General features: G+C 45.3%; 1 protein-coding gene across 3 annotated transcripts in view; it reads left to right on the top strand.

Annotated features, from left to right (window-relative positions):
* The window catches only part of ADAMTSL3 (ADAMTS like 3), a 281,389-nt gene that overhangs the window by 155,745 nt on the left and 107,360 nt on the right, over positions 1 to 18,284 (top strand). The window lies entirely within an intron of this gene.

The following is an 18,284-nucleotide window of genomic DNA, read 5'->3' as shown; positions in this document are numbered from 1 at the left end:
ATGCCAGCTACTACCTTCTGTTTTTGCACAGTTTCATCTTTTATTCAGTCATCCCCATCTGCAGTGTGTGTGTGTGTGTGTGTGTGTGTGTGTGAGAGAGAGAGAGAGAGAGAGAGAGAGAGAGAGAGAGAGAGAGAGCGCGCTAAATGATACTCTCTTATTAAATCTGCCAGGAAAATCAGGTGCATTTTGTCTCTTCTCAGACCAGTATGCATCTGACACTCTCAGTGTGGCCAAATATATTAGAGGTTGTCAGGTGTGCGTGCAGGAGCCAGGCCCTGTGACCAATAGGACTTTGCAGGACTGGGGCCTTCCTAAGTTTGTTCTGAAGAGGCAAGGCGTGGCCACACAGGTGAGGCTGATTGGTAACTCACAGCACCTGGTGGCAAGAACCAGGAAGGGATATAAGGTCAGCATTTCCCTTCGGCTCTTTGCCACAGCAACACGTTCCCTGCCTTGCTTCTTGATCCTTGGACCCCTGACTTCGTGACTCCTTGCTTCCTGACCCTCAGACCCTTGGCTTCTTGACTCCCAGCTCTCTGACTCCTGGCTTTTGGACTCCTGGCTTTTGGACCCCCATTCCTGCTCCCACCTTGTCATCTTGCCCCCGGTCCTGACATCCCCTGCCAGGACTTCGATCTCCCGTGAACCAGAACGGGACAGAGGAAGAAGAAGAAGAAGAGGAGGAGGAGTTTGGATTTGATATCCCACTTTATCACTACCCGAAGGACTCAAAGTGGCTAACATTACATTCTCCTTTCCCTTCCTTCCCCACAACAAACACTCTGTGAGGTGAGTGGGGCTGAGAGACTTCAAAGAAGTGTGACTGGCCCAAGGTCACCCAGCAGCTGAATGTGGAGGAGCGGGGAAGCGAACCCGGTTCACCAGATTACCTCTCTTAACCACTGCACCACACTGGCAGAGGTTACTGCCCACACACTTCTGCTGAGCTTTCTTGCTTGTGTGGTGGCACCTCGGTAAAACCGCTTCTTACTGTTTGTAGCAAGAGTTTTCCCCGGAGGCAGAGGACAAGAACAGAAGTCATACTCAAATTCACAGTCAAGAGCTGCTTTATTGCTTGACTGATTGCACAAGCGTTTCTGTTACTATTATATACAAGCTATTTACATTCCTTCTTTATCTCTCCAGCATGGTGTAATCTCAGTCCAGTAATTAACAATCCTGACACAGCAAAACAGAGTATCAGCAGCACACATTGTCTTACTTCCAACCTTGTTGTCAGCATGCGTGCTGATGGTATGTCCTCGTGCAGAAATTGCAGCCTGCAACTTCCTCCCTTTATTTGCACCTCCAGATGACACGAATCAAGCCTAGAGTGCCACTCCTACACACTAAAGAAAATTCTGGAACCTTCTTAAAGCTTCCAGGAACTTTTATCTGTTCCTTAAATAATGTTTTCCTAACAAAATATTGTGCTGCAGCAAGCCAAACCCAAGAGGAACTGACCCAAGACATTTTGCAATTTTCCTCTTTGCGACTTCAAGTTTTAAAATGTTTGTGTCCATTTTTTTTAAAAAAATGCAGCATTTTTATTTTATTTTATTTAAATTTATTTTATTTTATCCTACCATATACAATTAGGATAATGTGTTTTGTGTGCTCCTTATTTTGCTTCTTTATTGCTGGTCATAATCCCTAGCAATAAAGATTTGATTTGATTATGCTATGCTAACCTTACAAGGTTGTTATAATGTTTATCGGAAGCAGCAGGTGGAGGGGGTGATAATAAGGCTGCTTACCTGGGCAGTGGAGCCTGAGGGCTGTGTGGCTGCACCAGTGGAGCCAACCTGGTGCTCCCATCCACGCACCCACAGAGCCCTGACCTCATGACCACCCTTCCCTGCCACCAGACATGCAAGTCAGCAGCAGCCATGAAAACGTTTGGAGGGCAGCTCTGTGGTGTTGCCCTCCTGCGCTGGCTGCTCCTGATGTTTACTGAGATGATGTATGTGAAACACTTAGAGGGAAATGGAAGAATACATCCCAGCCTTGTAGATAATGTCCATGAAAGTCACAAACGTATATAAAAAATATATTACTACCTTACACACTTTTTTGTTGCCACAAAGTGGAAGAAGAATGGTTTTTGTGGTCAGTTGGAGAGAATTTTACTAGCTCAGGACAACTGCTCACCCAAGTAGTTGCAATAACTTCATTTTCAATCTTGATCTGTTTCCAGTCTATTTCCTAATTACTTGCAAAGACAGTCAGAAAGAAAGAATTCTTTGGAAACCTGGCCCTTAGAAGCAGATTGAATACAGATAATAAATCAATTTATTGACTGGATTTGCATAATTTATTCTGACTGGACTTCTTCAGCTCAGCCATTGGATTGCCTAGAGCAGGGGTCAGCAAACTTTTCCAGCAGGGAGCCGGTCCACTGTTCCTCAAACCTTGTGGGGGTCTGGACTATATGGGGGGGGGGGGAATGAACGAATTCCTATGCCCCAGAAATAACTCAGAGATGCATTTTAAATAAAAGAACACATTCTACTCATGTAAAAACACCAGGCAGGCCCCACAAATAACCCAGAGATGCATTTTAAATAAAAGGACACATTCTACTCATGGAAAAAAAACACTGATTCCCGGACCATCCACAGGCCGGATTTCGAAGGTCATTGGGCTGGATCCGGCCCCCGGCCTTAGTTTGCCTGTCCATGCCCTAGAGGGCAGACAGAATGCACATGGCCCTGTGTGGTTGCAAGGGAGGAGGAACTTGTACAGATCAGAGAGGAGGCAGCCAATCTGATACAAGGCCGGAGAGTACTGAGGCTCCTGTTGTGAGGTGGAAGCAGCTGGAGTTTGCCTTGAGACAGCATCTCACCAAGAAGCTCAGCTTCTTGCTCGTTTCTAAGTGTGCTGCGATTTTATTGAGACGTTGAACCGTTGCCAGGAATGGGAGCTTCAAACAAAGCTTTGAGAAATGGTTGGCTTTATTGAGGGCCTGATCCCCCTCTGCATCTCGGCGCAAAACGGCGCATTGCAGACTCCCACTGGTCTTGATGTTCTTTGGATCAAAGCCACGGTTACACGGTTTCCTCATCATTCCACTTCAGTGGGGTTTGGAGATGGAATCCTGCCTAAATCTTTCATTTCATTCTTTGGGCGGAAAGGTGTGACTCTACAATGCATGTAAGCATTACAGTGCCTAAAGTCGTATTTTACATAAGTCATTCTTTGTCACTGTTGCGGTGCATAGTTTTTTAAAAAAGCAAAACGTTGCCCCCGGCACCCCCCCCCACTGTTGCTCATGTAGCATATGGAAGTTGTTTAGCGAAATGGTCCCTAGAGTGAAAGGAATGGGAAAACATAGTTTCTCTTAGTGATACCACATCAGCTGAGGTGTGTATAACATTTGCAGCTCTTACGAATGTCTTGCCAAGTAACTACGGCAAAGGAGCATGACCACAAGGCATTGTGCCAGGGCTAAGCTTGAGGTGTGCCAGGAGCCAGGAGGAGGAAGTTGTAGAGCAAGCCAGAAGCCAGGTCCAAAGGACAAGGTGAGAGGCAGGGTTGAGAAGTAAGCTAGGACCCAAAGTTCTTCACCTAGATCAAGGTTATCATCTGAACTAGCCGGATGTTTAACTGATAATCACCACATTCTGTCCGTCATTTGAAAAATTAAGACTTCAGAGCTGTCTTGCCCCAAAATGGCAACTTGACATTCCGTTTTGGCGACCATAACCTTGGTTTAAGGAGCCATTTGGCACCTAGTTTATATAGCTGATGGGACGCGGGTGGTGCTGTGGGTTAAACCACAGAGCCTAGGACTTGCCGATCAGAAGGTCGGCGGTTTGAATCCCCGCGACGGGATGAGCTCGGTCCCTGCTCCTGCCAACCTAGCAGTTCGAAAGCACGTCAAAGTGTGAGTAGATAAATAGGTACCGCTCCGGCGGGAAGGTAAATGGCGTTTCCGTGCGCTGCTCTGGTTCGCCATAAGCGGCTTAGTCATGCTGGCCGCATGACCCGGAAGCTGCTCTCCGGCTCCCTCGGCCAATAAAGTGAGATGAGTGCCGCAACCCCAGAGTCGGCCACGACTGGACCTAATGGTCAGGGGTCCTTATATATCTGAGTTTCTAACACTGTACTGCTGTAGTCCTGGCGGTTGACTGTAACAGGAGCTGTGAAAGAAAATATTGCCTTTCCTTTCAACAAGTGGATACAGTAGTATCTCTGGTTACAAACTTAATTCGTTCCGGAGATCCATTCTCAACTTGAAACCGTTCTTAACCTGAGGCGCGCTTTCGCTAATGGGGTTTCCCGCTGCGCGCACGCCTCTAATACACGACTTCCGCTCGCATCCCAGGGCAGCGTTCGCAACCAGGAGCATCTACTTCTGGGTTAGCGGAGCTCGTAACCCGAAGTGTGCGTAAGCGTTCATAACCAGAGGTATTACTGTAATTATAACCCCCTTGCACCACTTCAGCGTCTCAAAAGCACATTGCAAATCAAAACAGATTCAGACTGCTTTGACTTAATTAATTGTTTAGGCAAATACAGATCACAAGAGGTAATTAATCAAATCAAAACCAGTGGGGCCTGAAACAAAACTTTGGGATATGGAGTACTCTGCTTCAGGCTTCCAGCCAGCCATGCCTTTCACCAGGGTACTTCATCCCACTGCCACTCTCATTCCCATCTACGTCCCTTCCATCCCCACACTTGCCATTGGACTGGGTTCTGCCGCCTCTCCCTTATTATTATTTTAACTTCTGCAAACCTTGGCATTTTCCTGAGCATGCTGATCATTTGCTCTGCTTTCTCGTTGGTCCCGTTTGGCTACACGTAGCCAGCGTAACTCAGCACCTGAGTTTATGGTTAACGTGCATGGTTCCTGAATTGGTTCGCAGCCATAATAGGTGAAGTACCGAATAGTGGGCGTTTTGCTGAAATTGTGAGGTCAAACGGCACAAAAGTAGCTGCTTTGAACATAGGAAGCAAGCTGTCAGCCTAATAGTCTGATTGCCTTTTTAGAAAGGCAACGCTGCCAGTAAGTTGTCAAGCCCCAACCCTCCCCCCCCCAACTTTCTGGGGAAATGATCAAGCATTTGACTGATGATATTCAAAAAGAAAGTGTAATAAGTTGTAAAACCTGCCTGACCTCTGGGAAAGTGGAATATCTTAGGCCTTATGTGCATGGAACTCCCATCAGCATCAATATCAATTCTGTCTACTGGAAAGCTTTTAGGGTTGAACTCCTCCCTCCCCTCCATCTCTCTCTCTCTCTGACTTTTCTCCTGTTTTAGGGACTAGCAAAACATAATCCGAAAATATTCCATTCTTGATGCAGACAAGAACTGAACAAGGCTTTGTAGAGTGTTGTCCAGAGTTCTTGACATGATTTCAGTTCTCTGAATGTCCTAATGCAAACACACTGGAGAAATCTGACAATAGCTATGTCCGCCCGCCCTTAGGGAAAACAAGGTCTTCATTCACATCCCTTCATGCCCCATGAACGTTCCCCTTATACAAGTGTTCATATGCGAAATAGTTCTGGATTCGTTCCGGATTCTTCGAGGAAGCGATAAGAGAGGTGGTGCATGTGATTTGCACTAGATACGTTGTTGAAGTTTGATGCAGAGGAATTTGTAAAAGTTAACATCCCTATTTAGTTGCTCATGAGCAATTTTCGACCCGAGCAGCGCTAGGCGTGGAGGACAAATTTCATTCAGTTTGCATTGAAAGGCATCTTACCAAATTGAAACTTTGTGAAACTTAGGCAAACTGGAACACAGTCATCCTTTGAAATCTCCACTTCTCCATTCTTTGCAATGCAGTTCTGCAGTCAGGTAAAATGTACGAAATGTACCGTATTTACTGGGGTAAAGTGTGCATAAAGATGCTTACGTTAGTGCAAGGAGCATACAAAAATGCATTATACTGGGTGAAATTGCTTGCAGGAACACATATATTAGGCAAACTTGTATACAAAATGTGTATAGCAGGAGAAATTTGCACTAAAATTATGAGGTGGACAAAAAATGCTAACTAATGTGGAATTGTAGAGATCTGAATTTAATATTGGGGGAAAAAATGAGAAATGGAGAGAAACCAAAATGGACCGATTTTTCCATCTTCAGGAAGGCCCTCATGTCAAAAATGTGAGTAGCCGCTGCTGCCCCCTACCTGCTCTTCCCCCACCCGAACCCAAGTCTCAAAAGTTTACCTGGAGCAGGATAGAGAAAGATAGTGGCAGTGACCACTCTGCAGACCCCAGTTGACATCCCTTCCCATATGGGTTGGGTGATATGTCGTGCAAAACCGGTTTGAAGCCCAAATAGTGATAAAAGTTTCATCATTTTTGACCTGGCAATATATATTGGATCATGATTGTGTGTGTGTGTGTGTGTGTGTGTGTGTGTGTGTGTGTGTGTTATGCAAAAGTCTTAATGTGGGAAAAGCCCTGAAGCCAGCCAATGGCTCTCTCCATTCCTGCAGCCCCTATTAACTGCCAGCTCTTCTCTCCCCTGCCTCTGGCCAAGTGCATCAAATCACAAGAGCAGGCGCCAGCAGAAATCACGCTGCAGGAGAAATTGTGAAGCCAGCCAAAGCCTCTACTTAGCTCCACCCTTATTTCAGACATCGTGATATAACGATATATTGCAATGTTTTGTGGTTGTTTAGTCGTTTAGTTGCGTCTGACTCTTCATGAGAGCTAGTGTGGTGTAGTGGTTAAGAGCGGTAGTCACGTAATCTGGTGAACCAGGTTCGCTTCCCCGCTCCTCCACATGCAGCTGCTGGGTGACCTTGGGCTAGTCACACGTCTCTGACTAGCTCCACCATTCAGCTGCTGGGTGACCTTGGGCTAGTCACACTTCACACCTCTCAGCCTCAGCTCAGAGTGTTTGTTGTGGGGGAAGAGGGGAAAGGAGAATGTTAGCTGCTTTGAGACTCCTTAGGGTAGTGATAAAGTGGGATATCAAATCCAAACTCCTCCTCTTCTTCATGACCTCATGGACCAGAGCACGCCAGGCACTCTTGTCTTCCACTGCCTCCCACAGTTTGGTCAAACTCATGTTAGTAGCTTCGAGAACACTGTCCAACCATCTCATCCTCTGTCGTCCCCTTCTCCTTGTGCACTCCATCTTTCCCAACATCAGGGTCTTTTCGAGGGAGTCTTCTCTTCTCCTGAGGTGGCCAAAGTATTGGCGCCTCAGCTTCAGGATCTGTCCTTCCAGTGAGCACTCAGGGCTGATTTCCTTCAGAATGGATAGGTTTGATCTTCTTGCACTCCTTGGGACTCTCAAGAGTCTCCTCCAGCACCATAATTCAAAAAAATCACTGCCTTGTCATGGCAAATGGGCTTGAATAACTCAGAGAAGCTATGAGCTATGCCGTGCGGGGCCAAGTCGTGGAGAGTTTTGACTAAACATGATCCACCTGGAGCAGGAACCAGCAAGCCACTCCAGTATCCCTGCCAAGAAAACTCCATGGACAAAAACAGCAGGCATATAAAAGTTATGACACTGAAGATGAGCCCCTCAGGTTGGAAGGCATCCTACATGCTACTGAGGAAGAGTGGAGGACAAGTACAAGTAGATTCAGAGCTGATGAAGTGGCTGGGCCAAAGGCGAAAGGTCACTCAGTTGTGGATGTGCCTGGAAGTGAAAGGAAAGTCCAATGCTGTACAGAAAAAAAAATATTGCAATCTTTAGCTGGTAATACATCAAGATGTTGAAAACCAGATATCGCCCAGCATTCTGGTTGAAGTGGCCTGGGAAAGGGTTTGTGCTGGCAGACATTCCATGGCTAGAAATGTGATGTTACTAAACAAAATTAGCCACTGAATCAAAACAATGCTACAGGCACTATCCTGGCCCACCTTCATGCTGAGTGCCTTGCTCTGAGGAAGGACCCTCTGGAGAGAAAAATGAATTTTTTTCCTCAGAGAAGAGGGGGAAAAGATTGCCAGTGCTGCATTAGCAGCAGAAAAACGAAGGCAGGAGAAATGGAGAGTTGGGATGTGGTGGGAGAGAATGTGTGGAAGTGGTAGGAGAAGTGGAGATGGTGGAACATGGGTAGACAAACTAAGGCCCGGGGGCCAGATCCGGCCCAATCACCTTCTAAATCTGGACCGCGGATGGTCCAGGAATCATCGTGTTTTTACATGAGTAGAATGTGCCCTTTTATTTAAAATGCATCTCTGGGTTATTTGTGGGGCACAGGAATTCATTTTTTAAAAAAAGAATATAGTGCGCCCCCCCCCACAAGTTCTGAGGGACAGTGAACCAGCCCCCTGCTGAAAAAGTTTGCTGACCCCTGTAGTGGAACCTCAGCACAGTTGTGTGTGAGTTTTAAGCACAAAAATTGATTTGTGCTTCTTTTTTGTAAACTGCAAATAAGTTTTAAAGCTATTGTCTTTACGCTAGCAGTGATGCAGCCAGATGAGAGAGAGAGAGAGGGAGAATGAAAGATCCAGGTAAATAGATAAAAATGTGATTACTATTTTTCTGGTAAATTAAAAGCCTTTTGAGTTTAGAATTCCCTTTTCTAAGCAATTTCCTAAAGCAGTTACAGGTCAATAAGCAGCAGCGTTTTCTTTCCAGATGTCTTATAGAGAGGGAGTCTCCCTCTCTATCAGATCTCTTCTGTATGGAAAAGAAACATTTGAAATTATTTTAGCAGCTATCTCACAAATCAACTCGTTGTTTAAAGGTTTCAAGAGGATCCTCTGGACGTTTGCCTCAAACCAGTCAAGTGCTTATGGCTGAAAGCCGATGCCCTAATGAGTATCATAAGGGAACGGAACAATATTGCATTCCGTCGTGGGCAGAAAAGGCTTACTGTGTTAGGGGCTGTTTCTTCTACCTCTGTGGTCTCACCTGAGCCCCTTCTCCAGAATTTTGGAGATTTTGCTTGGCGATACCACATTCAATGAGAATAAGCTGCAAGCTCTGGTATTTCTTTCTGTTGAATGATGTGGCACCAGGCTAAGATGGATTTTATCTGTCTAATGACCCATAAGTCCTTTTTTATTTCCTGAGATCTGTCTTGCTGGTTTTAGAATTTAATGACTTCATTTCTCTCTCCCCCCCCCCCAACTTTGGAATGTGCTGGCTTTTTAACTCTTTGGAAGTATTAGCAGGTTTCCAAAACGTATGTCGCTGCTTGTGAATTGGCGGCGTGCTTGCGATCCCACGAGACCTTCCGTAGGGGAGAAGAGAGAGTGTCTGAGGCAGAGAACTCCTGGCATTAAACACCTCTCTTCCCCATTTCTCAGCCCATGTGCTGGGGTATGCATTGCAAGTTGGGGAGAGGCGACAACAAAGGAAAGGGAGACAAGCCCCCACTCTTCTCCAGACCACTGCAGTCATTTACAGTGCCTGCATTGCACATAACTCTCTGGCGGGCTGGAGCCATAAACAGAAGCACTCCATACAGCAACCTTTTTGTGGGGAGGGGAGATCCCACTTGCCTGCAGTGGGCTGCCTGCAGTTTCCAGGTTCCCAGATAGTATAGCTCTGGCATATATATTTGTGCCACAGTTGTTTCTAATCAAATAGGATGTGTAGGTTTTTTGAGTTGCTGCAAATGGCTGGACTGCAGCTGGACTACTGCAATGCGCTCTACATGGGGCTACCTTTGAAGGTGACTGGGAAACAATTACCGTATTTTCCCATGTATAAGACTAATGTTCCCCCCCAAAAAATTATGTCAAAAATTGTTGTTGTTGTTTAGTCGTTTAGTCATGTCCGACTCTTCGTGACCCCGTGGACCAGAGCACTTCAAAAATTAGGGGGTGTCTTATACACGGCTAGTGCCGAAGGTGGACTGGCAATTGGTTGTTTCTGCAAAAACTGGGAGCGTCTTATATATGGGGTGTCTTATAGATGGAAAAATACGGTAATCCAGAATGCGGCAGCTAGACTGGTGACTGGGAGTGGCTGCTGAGACCTTATAACACTGCTCCTGGAAGACCTACATTGGCTCCCAGTACATTTCCGAGCACAATTCAAAGTGGTGATGCTGACCTTTAAAGCCTTAAACAGCCTCAGCCCAGTATACCTGAAGGAGCGTCTCCACCCCCATCGTTCAGCCCGGAGACTGAGATCCAGCACCGAGGGCCTTCTGGAGGTTCCCTCACTGCAAGAAATGAGGTTATGGGGAACCAGGCAGAGGGCCTTCTCTGTAGTGGCGCCTGCCCTGTGGAACACCCTCCCACCAGATGTCAAGGAAAGAAACAACTATCTGACTTCTAGAAGACACCTGAAGTCAGCCCTGTCTAGGGAAGTTTTTAATGTTTGGTGTTTTATTGTGTTTTGAATATCTTGTTGGAAGCCGCCCAGAGTAGCGGGGAAAACCCAGACGGATGGGCGGGGTATAAGTAATAAATTATTATTATTATTATATAGCAGCGGATCTGCACTGCATGCAGAAGGCCTCAGGTCCAGTCTCTGGCATTTCCTTGGAAAGTTGCCCCAAAACCGTGAAAATTTGCTGCCAGCTGGATAGCTCAATGGTCTGAATAAGACAGCTTCTGGTGTTGGAATACTGACTGCATGTGACAGTACATTTCTTTGTTTAACTCAAATTTATACTGAGATTATCTATATCTATCTATCTTATCTCTCTATCTAAAATCTCAGGACAGTTCACAACCTAACTTGAAGGATCGGGTGGAACATTGCAAAATACCAAAATAAAACATTACAGATGAAGGTTGAATGCAAAATATGCCTAGTTCATCATCTCAGCAAGCGTATCAGGTAGTTTAGGCTGAGAGATAGTGACTGGCTCACTCCTCACCTGGGTCTTCCCAGGCCTATTCCAACACTCAGACCCACAGACAGCAACTCTATGAACAGGGGTGGGGCTGAGCTGCAAGAGCCTCCCCATCTTGTTTGGTTCTGCCCTCAGAGTCTTGAGCGTTGGACAGATTCAAGGTTATCAATGACTACTAGGCATGATGGCTATATTCTACCTCCACAATCAGAGGCAGTAGTGCTTCTGAATACCAGTTTCTGGAAGCAGTTTCTGGTGCTCTTGTGAATGGGTCCTGCCTTAGAGTTTCCCACAGACATTTGAGCTGCTGCTTTGAGAACAGGATGTTGGGCTAGATGGGACGATCTGATCAGGTAGGTTCTTCGTATGTTCTTAGGAGGTTTATGCAGTGATATTTTTCTTACTAAAAAAAAAGCACTGCATTTTTTAGAATGCCTCCCTTGTTCTCTTATAATAGCAATGGCGCCCATCTGAGTTCAAGAGAGTTTTGGCTGAAAAATGCCTTGGGTTTATGTGTGAGAATGGGAGATGGATGGTGTCAGGGCCTGGGCAGAAGAGGAATGGTGGAGACTGCCTCCTCAGCTTGACCCTTCCAGGGAGGAGGAAGACAGTTTAGAATTACAACAGGGGGTTGAGGGAGATCACAGCTCAGAGGTGGATGAGGGGGAAAGTTGAGAAATAATTGGAGAGGAGGAGGAGGAAGAGGAAGCAACAGGGGTTGACAGCTGATGGACACAGTGCCTTTAGAAAGCATTCCAGACCCAGCCTTGAAAGTAGGAGAGCAAAGAGCTCAAAGACAGAGGGCACCTACCAGCACCCATAGAGGAGATGATGAGATTGGCGAATGAGGAAGTGGAAGAGAAGGGGAAGGGGGTGGAGATTCACTCGGGACAACTCCATTATCCAAGAGGCTGGGTTCTATAGCCTCTCTCTGTAAATACTAAATAAAAAGTGGACGGTAAGAATCATCTCCTTGTCTTTGTACGTTCCTGGGCAACCGGCCGTGGGAGTCGCTGACAGCAGCCTGACAGATGGATGAAGGAGAAGGATGGAATGAGAGAGAAGGGGGTATCTCGTATCTTTTTCTCGCTTTGGCTCCACTTGCTACCTGTTTCCCCACAAAGGAACTTGGCCCTTGAGTCCAAAAGATTGCCCACTGCACTCTTAACCTATTCTAATTGCGTTACTAATAGCCTTTTGGTGGGTTTATCTTTCATGATTCAGTGGCCTTGTAAAGATTTCCAGATGAACATAAATAATCATGGGTAAATTATAACTCCACCTGATATGCAGTAATGAGATTACCACACCTAGCATGGCTGTTCCAGCAGCTGTAACCCAATGTGTTGATTGTGGATGCACACTCTCATAGGAATGAATTCCTGAAACAACAGTACTTCTAAATGGTTAGGCATATGGTGGTTTTGTTTTATTTTTAACAACAACAACAACAATTTTTATTTATACCCCAACCTCCCTGGCCAGAGCCGGGCTCAGGGCGGCTAACACCAGTAAAATTACAATAAAAACATAATTTGGGGGGGGGGAGAGAAACAAAGCAATTTAAAAAACAGGTTAAAATACAATTTAAAATGCAGCCTCGTTTTAAAAGTAGCCCATAGATCAAAACCATAAGGGGAGGGAAACATAAGGGTCAGACTGAGTCCAAACCAAAGGCCAGGCGGAACAGCTCTGTCTTGCAGGCCCTACAGAAAGATGTCAAGTCCCACAGGGCCCTAGTCTCTTGTGACACAGCGTTTCACCAAGTCGGGGCCAGTACTGAAAAGGCCCTGGCCCTAGTTGAGACCAATCTAACCACCTTGCGGTTATTTGGTTGTTATTTGTGGACCTTAAGGTCCTCCGCGGGGCATACCAGGAGAGGCGGTCCCGTAGGTACGTGGATCCTAGGCCCCATAGTCCTTTACTTTCAATGATGTCTACATGAAGATTGTATCACATTATTTCACCTCCCATTCAGACAGTAGATGTAACTTGCTGCTCACCTGGTAACAGGGTCAATCCCCACGAGGCAGATGGGGCATATGAAATGTGACCCATGGCTTATTTAATGTATCGTTCTGAGTTTATGAGGGGTTATATGATCGTATGCATTTCGGTTTGTACCCTTCACTGAATCCATTGGGATGAAGGGTAGGCTAAAAGTCGCCTTAAGCAACCAATCAATAAATGGTGGGTGTTTTATAACCCAAATCCTCCTTTGCAGCAGATGAAGGATGGGAAAAATGGGCAATGTTTCCCCCTTTTGTGTCACGCAAACCCCACTGCTCTCTCAATGTGCAGGAGCAGCCATGCCCATACTAAATATATCAGGACATTATTAAATGTAGGACTTGGTTGCATCTGCTTCCCTTGAAAAAATATTGCAGGAATTTAGAATGTACTTTCTTTGCTATGCATATATAGCAGCATAGTCTTATTGATTTAATAGAACTGTGTGGCTTAACGGCCCCCTGTGCACCACTTTGCAAGAATATAAGGGGTTTTGTTTCAGTAAGTGTATGGATTGTACACTTGATGACTAGAGACCTTTTTAAAGTTGCAGGCTTGGTGGCAGATTGTGGTTCATGCTGAGCTCCCATTGTGCTTATTAATGTCCCCCCCCCTCACCCCCAAAAGGTGTAAGAGGAGCATAAGAAGCCCAGAAGAGCTGTTTGAGTCTAACCAAATCTCTGTGTAGCCCAGCAAGCATTGTTCAACAGTGGTCAGTTAGATGCACTTCAAACGTGTCAAGCAGGGGTACAAAAATGGATGATAAGTATGGGGGGAAAAACATGTCAATTTTGGGGGTGCCTGTACTTCTATACATCCCCTCTGCATCAAGCATAATTTCATTTTATTATTATTATTTCAGTAGCTTCGGTTGTCTGAAAACTCCACCCCAACATCGCTCTTGCGATCAGTGTGCATTACCCGTTTCTTGAAGGCAACTGGTGTTTATTTTGTGGTAACGTAAAAAGAGAGAGGCTGTGTCTATATTTAGAAGAGCTGTGACTACTGGCAGAAAGAATTGGTTGATTTGTGGATGGTGGTATTTTGGGTCACAGATCAGCAGCAGTGGTTTGCAGCCCAGCCTAGGGCTTAAATACTTAACCAGTTGAATGGGGATAAAGATAGGCATAAGGGTATTGAATAATTGCCAAGCGTTTAAAGCATTACTTTGCTGAAACTATGCAAGATAGATTTACCAAAGGACCTACCTGATCATAAAGGGGCTTGTATTGAAACAGCTGCAAAAAGGGAGGGGGGAAGTCCATTCTAGCAGGGTGGTTCAAGGCAAACTCCTTCCTGATCCTGGAGCAAGGCGTGCTTCTATTGCCTATCAGTTGATGGATGGAGGGAATGCACCTTGTTCCAGAAAAGAAATGATTCATTGGGAGTTCCTTTTAAGCTCCCATCTGTTTCCTCCCCCCCAATTTTTTTAATTGATTTTCACAAACGTATAAACACACAAACAAATAAACATAAATCATAAGGACACTGACAAACTGGAACGTGTCCAGAGGAGGGCAACCAAAATGGTCAAAGGCCTGGAAACGATGCCTTATGAGGAACGGCTAAGGGAGCTGGGCATGTTTAGCCTGGAGAAGAGGAGGTTAAGGGGTGATATGATAGCCATGTTCAAATATATAAAAGGATGTCACATAGAGGAGGGAGAAAGGTTGTTTTCTGCTGCTCCAGAGAAGTGGACACAGAGCAATGGATCCAAACTACAAGAAAGAAGATTCCACCTAAACATTAGGAAGAACTTCCTGACAGTAAGAGCTGTTTGACAGTGGAATTTGCTGCCAAGGAGTGTGGTGGAGTCTCCTACTTTGGAGGTCTTTAAGCAGAGGCTTGACAACCATATGTCAGGAGTGCTCTGATGGTGTTTCCTGCTTGGCAGGGGGTTAGACTCGAATGGCCCTTGTGGTCTCTTCCACCTCTATGATTCTATGATTCATAACCTTATTAAAACTTAATTATTAATTAATTAAAACTTAATTATTAACATTGTTAAGTGACTTCCTCGTATCCCCTTAGTTGAACTTCAATGCATATTATTTTAACTGTTTTCCAAATCAAAATTCTTAAATACTTAACTTAATCACTTAACATCTTTCTTTCTTACCAATTCAGCATTAAACATATTAATTCATCACATTACATATATAAATCCTAAGCCTAGCTGGTAATTGCAAGCTTTTTCCAATTAATTGAACAACATATTTAACTAAATAGTCATTAAATTTTGTCCATTCTTCCTGGTACTCCTCCTCCTTCTGGTCACGGACTCTTCTGGTCAGGTCGGCTAGCTCCGAAAAATCCATCATCTTCATCTGCCATTCTTCCACTGTTGGTAATTCTTGCGTTTTCCACTTCTTAGCTAGTAAAATTCGAGCAGCTCCCAGCTGTTTTCTTGAAGCCACATTGGTACCTGCCGCACACCAACAGCACATAGGATGCCAGGTGTGGAGCTAGAGGGGAAGGAACAGTCTTGGCAGGCTAAAGTTGGTTCATGGGCTCTACATTAACAGAAGGTTGGTCAAGATGATATTAGCATTCTACTGACCACATTGTCACCTCCTGCTGTAAGGTGGTGAGAATAGCCTGCCAGGGGCTATCTACTTGTCTCTCAGGGACCCCTGACCATTAGGTCCAGTCGTGGCCGACTCCGGGGTTGCAGCGCTCATCTCGCCTTATTGGCCGAGGGATCCGGCATACAGCTTCCAGGTCATGTAGCCAGCATGACCAAGCTGCTTCTGGCGAACCAGAGCAGTGCATGGAAACGCCGTTTACCTTCCTGCCGGAGCGGTACCTATTTATCTTCTTGCACTTTGACGTGCTTTCAAACTGCTAGGTTGGCAGGAACTGGGACTGAACAACGGGAGCTCACCCCGTCGTGGGGATTCGAACCGCCGACCTTTTGATCGGCAAGTCCTAGGCTCTGTGGTTTAACCCACAGCGCCACCCTTGTCCCTCCCAAATGTAATAGTAAAATGGCTAATCTGTAAATATTTCCCCACCTAAAACTGGGCATCATGGCCTGATCCTCCGAGCCTTTGCACCAGGGTTTCCCAAACTTGGGTCTCCAGCTGTCCTTGGACTACAACTCCTATTATGCCTAGCTAACTGGACCAGTGGTCAGGGATGGTGGGATTTGTAGTCCAAAAACAGCTGGAGACCCAAGTTTGGGAAACCCTGTTTTTACACTGTGTCCCAGATATGCTTTCCATATAAGGAAAAAAAATAAATATTTGGCATTATTGATCTGACCCATCCATATATGTTGTTTCTTAATTATGCATACTTAGAAGGGGGGAAAAAACCAGTAGAAAAATATCATAGTGGATAGTTTTCCATTAGAGAATAATTTTCCCTCCCACGTCTCTAGGTCTGATTGACCCCATTTCCCACTGAAATTAAACAAAAATAAAACAAAAGAGGGAGTGGTTTTTGCAACACAATGGAAGAATTGATCCCTTTATTGGAGGAGTTTATGAACTGGCGCAGGTTAGGGGAAATACTTTTATACACGTTTGAGATTTGTTTATGATCCCCCTCAAGGATAAAATGGGTTTAAAAGATCAGATCCTTACAGTGCCAAATTATGCATGATCCTCTAGGCTTCTATGGCAAATCTTAAGGACTTCCAGCCTTTAATCAGACCTGGCTTGAGGCTATACAGTCTGGAGAGTTAAGGTGTGATGGGGTCTGGAATCTAAAAACATGGACCACAGGTCAAGAATTTAAGCTTGCTTAAATCCCAGTGAATCACATAAACTGCACATGAGCACTTAATTTCTCACTTATGTGGTTTATTGGATTAAATCTAATGGATCTCATTTTAAAATGGAATAATGACAAAGTCTACAATTTAAAGGGTTCCTTTAGGCCCTTTTTAGCTAGGGCATGTGTTTTCACAATGAGCCTTCTGAAGCCCCAACTCTTTCCTCCCCAACACCACTGCCTGCATTGCAAATGTTTTTTCAAACTCAAAATATGGCATGTCCTACGGTAAGATAATTATTTATTTGAAGGATAAGTTAAAATGTCTCATTGCGCACACAAAGCTGACTCTAGGGTGTTTTGAGTTACACCCATAAATCCTGTTTCTCTTTCGTAAGAACTGAACTCCTGAGAGCTCATTGGCTGTGTTCAAATGTACAGTGGTACCTCGGGTTACAGGCGCTTCAGGTTACCGACGCTTCAGGTTACAAACTCCGCTAACCCAGAAATAGTACCTCGAGTTAAGAACTTTGCTTCAGGATGAGAACAGAAATCGCACTGCAGCAGTGCGGCAGCAGCGGGAGGCCCCATTAACTAAAGTGGTGCTTCAGGTTAAGAACAGTTTCAGGTTAAGAACGGACCTCCGGAACGAATTAAGTTCTGTACCCGAGGTACCACTGTCATGCTTAATCATGGTTTGTTGCTACACAGATAAGCTAAAGTGAACCTTGTGATTGTATGTTTCTTCACTTCTCCTGCTCCTTGGTGTGGCCTTAAGAAGGAGTTCAGAAGTGTTAACATCCATGTGGAAGCTTGTTCAGATGTCCTAATCCAAACTAATACTAATTTCTGATTAATTTTAACTATGATTTTGTCCTGGCTCCTGCCCCAGTCACTACCGCAGAGGCCCTTACTTGAATTTATGAGAAATACCTTTATTACAAAGCAAGTACTGCAATAGGTGAAAGCTAACTCAGTCCTAGAGCTTCTTCAAGTGGGATGGAGAGGTTAACTGAGCTTGGGAGCAAGACCAGAATTCCAAAGTCCAAGATCAAAACTGCACAAGAGTGGCAAAGTTATCCTAGCAGGTTGAACATCCATCCAGCAATATAGCCTCAATTGCGAAAATTAGCCTTGTAAGAATGTCTAGCCTGATGCACTACAATGGTGTGTGTGTGTGTGTGTGTGTGTGTGTGTGTGTGTGTGTGTGTGTGCATCTGTTCCCAATGGCAGAGGTGTTGCCTGGCCCTGGGACACAACGCCAGACCCCATCTCTTCTGAATCCTGTTCAGCCACCCCAGGCTTAGGCTCTGAGCTCTTCCCAGGCTCCAACAACATTCCTTCATCCACAAGGAGAGAAGAAGCATCTGGGACTCTTGTTCCAGCATTATCTCCTGCCCAGGAAGGACTTCCTAACACAGGCTTTGCTCAGCCTCTCCTCCTTCTTCCTCTTTCAGTGCCTCCAGAGTCTTCCATCTCAGGTCTACACCCGAAGGCAATAACTGACTTGTGAAAGAAGAAAGAATGACTGACTTGTTGAAAGAAGCCAAAATTCAAACCATGGGTTGTGAAGCTGGCTTGTTTCTGCAAGCTGCAGTTAAAATTCAGCACTGTTTAAGGTTCAGACACGACACTAAACCACAGTTCATCCCTAATGCAGCTCTTTGCCTGCGCCAGAAAGGAGGCGTGAAGCACACAATCCTTCCTTGTAACATGAAAAAAAGGCTTTGGGAGTGGAGACAGCAATCATAGTCCCAATTATCCTTCCACTTCCATGCATTCACGGGACATGGGGAAAACGGTATGGAGTC

Source organism: Podarcis liolepis (genome assembly GCF_965112155.1).
Source record: "Podarcis liolepis genome assembly, chromosome: 14".
Taxonomy (NCBI): domain Eukaryota; kingdom Metazoa; phylum Chordata; class Lepidosauria; order Squamata; family Lacertidae; genus Podarcis; species Podarcis liolepis.
This window is presented reverse-complemented; position numbering and strand designations above follow the sequence as displayed.